The sequence below is a fragment of the Mustela nivalis genome, assembly GCF_964662115.1.
Source record: "Mustela nivalis genome assembly, chromosome: 13".
Classification (NCBI taxonomy): domain Eukaryota; kingdom Metazoa; phylum Chordata; class Mammalia; order Carnivora; family Mustelidae; genus Mustela; species Mustela nivalis.
The window spans coordinates 6,817,086-6,822,742 of record NC_139032.1 but is presented as its reverse complement, the minus strand read 5'-3'; the positions used below and the strand labels follow the sequence as shown (position 1 = coordinate 6,822,742).

Sequence of the window (5,657 nt, the reverse complement as noted above, 5' to 3'; positions counted from 1 at the left end):
GCCCGCCCGTCTGCAACACGCATTTTGCCAAAATGTCCAATGCCACTCTGCCTGGTTTTTAAGTTACAAAACCACTACCTATGACCTCTTAATTTCTGACAGAATATGGATTTACGATCATGAAGAAGGGGGGCGGGGAGGGGGATAGAGGCCCAAGGCAAGGCCGGTCGGTTGCTGTGTATTTTCCCTTGACACAAAGTCTAGCTTAAGAGATTAACTAGAAAACCCTCAAGGAGCAGGACTGGCGCCCTGGCCCCTCTGATTTATGTGGACTCCTACAATGCAACACCAACTCCTGCAAAAGTGCAGCTTTTCCTGGCGTCCTCCCAGGAAATAGCAGGGACGGTTATTTCAAAGTGACATTTATATTGTCGACGGGGAGCTGATGGCTGAAGGGGGAGATAGTGATCAAGGGATTGAATCCCAGGACCAAGGGGAGGCAGGTGTCTGTGAAAAAGATAAGAGAGCCCAGAGCTGCCCATGGCCTCTTATATTTAGACAAAGGAAAAATACCATGAGCACAGAAGGCTTCACCAGTGCGTGTGTGTGTGTGTGTGTGTGTGTGTGTGAGAGAGAGAGAGAGGAATAAAAAACTAAAAACTACTAACTTTGTCCAATACTTCTTATTTGTGCCTCCATCATGCCCTCCAATGACGGCTGATTTCCTTGTCCTCAGACACAGTAGTCATGTCCCCTTCTCACCAGCCCCAGAAAATTATCAGTCGGTCAACAAGTATTCTGCAGAGCCCCACAGGTCACAGACACTATGCGGCAAGCCCACAAAGTCTATCCCATTCCAGAGGTCTACCTACCTCTTGTGGTGACCCAAGTGGTTGTTTGCTTGGAAGGCGATGAATCACGACTTGTTCGCTTTTGTTTTCGAGCGCGCCCTCAGGCTCTCTTGCCAGAGAGCTCTTGCACAGGCTGGATGACCAGCTTGCGGGGACAATGGAGAGGGGACTCCGGAAATATATAGAGGCTGCATTGGATAATCGCGAGGGCTCTTCTGCTCAAACACCTCAGACTCCACATCAGATGCGAATCACCGACCAACAGCCTGCGGAGTGCCTTCCTACTCAGCGGTAACTCCGATAGCAAATGACAGAATAGGACTGCCTTGCTTGATGCCATTTTACCTCATGCGGAAGCTGAGGCTGTCTTCCTCCCTGCCCGGTCTCCACACATTGCCGGTCCATGCCCCACATCATCGTAGTCCAAAGTGATGAGTAAAAATGCACTTCAGGAATCAATAATAGATTCCCAGCAAATATCAGAGGGTCTATTAGACAGAATTCTGAGGGATATACAGAAAACCCCCAGGTGAAATAGTTTTAATAGAATAATTATGTATCCGTTGTGTAAAGAAATTTGACAATAGACATTTTGAGACTGGTGTAGATCTGTGATCATGTTAGGGGCCAAGAGGTCTAACTTTCTATCCCATCACCCTCAGTATGTGTCTTCAACTCATGGTGCAAAATGGCTGCTGGAGCTCCTGCTCTTGTCCCAGAAGGCTGAATGGAAGCAAAAAAGAAAAAGCATACCTCTTGCCTTTTATGCAGCTTTACTGGAACTCCCAGAAAACGTTTTCACTATATCTCATACACCAGATGTAGACTCAAAGAAGGCAGGAAAACATATGTACGTGGACAGCACTGGCCCAGGCTTCTGTAACTGTGGGAAGAAAAAAGAATAGTTATCAGAAAGCAGTTGTCAGTTTGTCCTGAAAAGAGTTTAGGTACTGTACAAAACAATGTAATATTATTTATTGTCTTGGTTGCTGTTTTCCTCAATATTTTAAAGTGAATTCACATATACCAGAGATCCAAGCTTCCAAAATAAATGGTGGGGGAAGAAGTTTCAAGTGCAATTTTACCTTGAGAAATGAAACTGAAATTCTGAAACTATATTTAACTTTATACTTATAAGATTTAGATTATAATATCAATTGTTTCTTTCTTTTCCCCAAAGCAGAGCAAATGCTGATTATTTCATCTGATGTTATTAATTTTTTTTTTCAAGATTTTATTTATCTACTTGACAGTGACGGAGAGCACAAGCAGAGGGAGGAGCAGGCAGGCTCCCTGCTGAGCAAGGAGCCTGACATAGGACATGATCCCAGGACCCTGGGATCAAGACCTGAGCCAAAGGCAGATGCTCAACCCACTGAGCCACCCAGGTGCCCCTTATCTGATGTCATTTTAATGAGAAAATAATTTGATAACAATAGGGTACTGTCCGTTTCCATGTCTTTTCTGCATGATCGTGGAGAGAATCTCTGTGTGAAAATACATACGCCGCTTTTACCAAGAGTTTCTCTTTAGCTTTTGATATTCAAGCCATTCTCTGGAAGAGCCTATCTTAGCATCCAAATTCCAGATGTTCACTTTGAAATTTTCACGGGTGGCCTTCTGCCAGTCCCTCATCTGTCAGGGACTTGGAGTGACATGATTACGTTTTCAACCTCACTTTAATTAACTTCATGAGATCTTGCCCTGTTGCAAGGTCTCCAAGCTCTATTTACAACGGATGCTTATTACCGGAGACACTCACAAGGTACAACCTGCTAGAGAGTCAGGTACAGATATTTCGGTGGGGAAGGGCAGAAACAGACCCTCCTCTTCAGCGGGGAGAGATGTCTGGGTGAGTGTTAAAATTCTAAGTGGACAGTTCGTTGGTAAATATTTTTGCATTATGAAGACTTTTGTTTCCACTGACAAGCTGATGAAGACAGGAGTTTAGATAACAGAGCTGCGGATAATGAGGACTTTTTTTTTTTTTTAAACTCTGTGTTGTACTTCAGTTAGGAAGTCAGTTAGAAAACATTACATATATATACATACATATACATATATATACACATACATATATAGAAGTGTTTTGCATGTGATCTCGTGTAATGTTCACAGCCTATAGCATAAAGTCTTAATTCCCATTTACAAATCAGAAAACTTGGGGCGCCTGGGTGGCTCAGTGGGTTAAGCCTCTGCCTTTGGCTCAGGTCATGATCCCAGGGTCCTGGGACCGAGCCCCACATCGGGCTCCCTGCTCAGCTGAGCATCTGCTTCTTCCTCTCCCTGCACCCCTCCACCTGACTTGTGCTCTCTCTCAAATTAATAAAATCTTATTAAAAAAATTATAAAACTTAGCAAATCTAAGTAAATTCTAAGTCCAGGACTGTCTTCCTCCAAGGCCTATGCTCTTTAGTCTAGAAATACATTCTGCTTTGAGATTCTGATCACCTTGCTTTTGAAGATTCCCGCTGTTGACGGAAAGGACAGGCAGGACAGAATGTTTCTTTCTGGGTAGCTTCACAGAAATCAGGCTTAGAACTTGGAAGGCAGGAGGCCTTTATATCTTTATGGGCTTTGCAGCCCCGTGCATATAAATTAGGGTGTTTTCAGCTGCAAAAAAACAAACTCTTGCTGAAATTGACTTTGAGAGCAGCGATGATCAAAGTAGGATCCCCAGGCCCAAAGAGTCAGCAGAACCTGGGACCTTGTTAGAAATCAGAAATACAGATTCTCACTTCTACCCTGGGATACCCTAAATCCAAAACCCTGGGGGTGGGCCCCAGTGATCCGTGTTTTAACAAACCCTCCGGGAGATTCCACTGAATGTTCGCGTGGGAGGGCTATAGTTGTGGCCAATAAAGACATGAATTTGCTCACTGAGCTGGATGTACTTCAGGAGCCACAGGACTGGCCAGTTCTCGTTCTCCGGGATACTCTCCCTTCCCTCCTTCACCCGAGGGCCACACCACCCAGAGGCAGACGCGGAGCCACCTCCTCTTTTGTCTTTTTCCAAGGGTGCAAACGGGGAGCATTTCTAAACGTCCTCCTGACGGGCTTGCCCTCATCTTTCAAAGGCTGGAATTCTGTCCCCTGACCAGATCTTCAGCCCATTATTGCTAAGTTGAATGGGGCCAACAGGACTGGATGAAACTAAGCCAGACCCCCCCCCCCCCCTGCCCCATGGCCATACCAAGCAGGAATCATCCTGGAATGAAGATGAGGTTCTTGGGGCGCCTTGGTGGCACCTTGGGTTAAGCCTCCGACTCTTGTTTTCGGCTCAGGTCTGATCTCAGGGTCATGAGATGGAGCCCCAAGTTGGGCTCTCCGTGCTCAGCATCATGTCTGCTTGGGCTTCTGTCTCCCTCTCCTTCTACCCCTCCCCCCATCTCTCTCCCAAATAAATACATTTTTTTTAAAAAATGAGGTTCTTATTGGCAGAGCAAGGAGGTAGCATGTGGGGTACCATTTGGTTAACTCACCGCAGCAATTTCTTAGCTACTAAGGACTTCAACCTGGAATCTGTAAATTTGTTTCAATAATCTGATCATTCTAAATCGTTAGACTTTTTAAAATTTCAGGTCAAAAGCGGCCACCTAGAGATCACGTTTTTCAGTTTTGTTGACTAGAGGCTGACATTTAGAATCAGCTGGGCATCATAATCTACTCAACCAATCAGTCCTTTAGAGATCTGTTTCACCCAAGTTAGCAGAATGTTTTATATTTTTATACCGGAGCTCTGAGATCATTATAATTGAGAGGACACCAAATGATGATTAAAATAGGTATTTTCCTTCCACAGTCTTTGAACATCTTCAAATGACAGGTGTTTCTTAAGAAAGGCAATTCTACTCATTGCGCTCTTTTCTACAGCAAGAATAAATTTTAAGTAATGACTTTTTAAAAGCGGAAATCTGAAATGATGAGCAGCCTGCTTTGATCCCTGCGCTTTGCTGAACAACACACGCGGTTGTCGGAGGCAGGTAGGAGCCCCACAAACATTTCATTTCTGCTCGATTCACAGATGAAGCTATCAGTCGGGACGATGGGTAATTACCACATCCTCGACTCAATCACACATGAGCCGCGACGCTCTGCAGTCGTTCAGCCCGAACATGGAGGTGATCTCAGCAGCCGTGGTAAACCAGCTCCTACCCAGAACCGTCTAACAACAAGCACACAGCCTGCGTTTCATTGTTGCTCTCGACCTCAGCCCTCCCCGGCCCTCCCATTGCTGGAGTTTTTCAATTAAGTGCTTTCCTCATTTATATTCCGCCTCTGATCAAACACCAAAAAATGTGGATTAGTCACATTCCTACATAAATTTAAACATTATGTAACAAGTATCCCAGCAGCATGGAAGGGACCCTCCATGGAGCAAAAAGCCCCGGGCTGGCCCTCAGTGGCTCCGAAGCCGCCCCTCTGCCACCGACCTGCCTTGGGGTGATTCGGTCCCACCTCTGGGCCCTCGGTTTCAGCCAGGAAGTGGGAGATGGTCCCCAGATCCCCTGTCAGTTCTACCGTTCAGCTGGAGAAAGATCCGAGGAGAGGTAGCTTGGGGCGGGAGGAGAAAACCTTGGGTTCAAATCTCAGCTGGGCTACTTATTAACTGTGTGCCCTTGGGCGAATTATTTAAAATCTCTGAGAGAGTTTTCTCACGGGTAGAACAGAGATAACATCAGCCCCCACTTCTCCGGCTGTTATGACACATTGAGAAAAATATGTTGGACGTGGCTGGCATTGTTGATGCCGTTGTGCTCGTCACTATTACGATTTAAAGGGAAAGGAAGAATGCCACCTTGTGTTTTCTCCCTATTCTTCCCTACTAAGATTCCTGCACCCACATCCCCTACTCACAAAAAACAA

At 45.5% G+C, this 5,657-nt stretch overlaps 1 protein-coding gene across 5 annotated transcripts in view; it reads right to left on the bottom strand.

Annotated features, from left to right (window-relative positions):
- Positions 1-5,372, bottom strand: part of RFX3 (regulatory factor X3) — a 440,711-nt gene extending 435,339 nt beyond the window's left edge. For 4 of the 5 annotated variants that reach the window (XM_082694413.1, XM_082694414.1, XM_082694412.1 and 1 more), the window contains exons 1-2: positions 5,225-5,372; positions 1,545-1,674 (exon numbers count right to left, since the gene is read on the bottom strand). The gene's annotated coding sequence lies outside the window, so the exon portion shown is untranslated. Of the gene's footprint in view, positions 1-1,544; positions 1,675-3,242; positions 3,405-5,224 lie in introns of all 5 variants that reach the window. The other variant, XM_082694397.1, reaches the window with a different exon arrangement.
- Between the last annotated feature and the right edge of the window lie 285 nt (positions 5,373-5,657).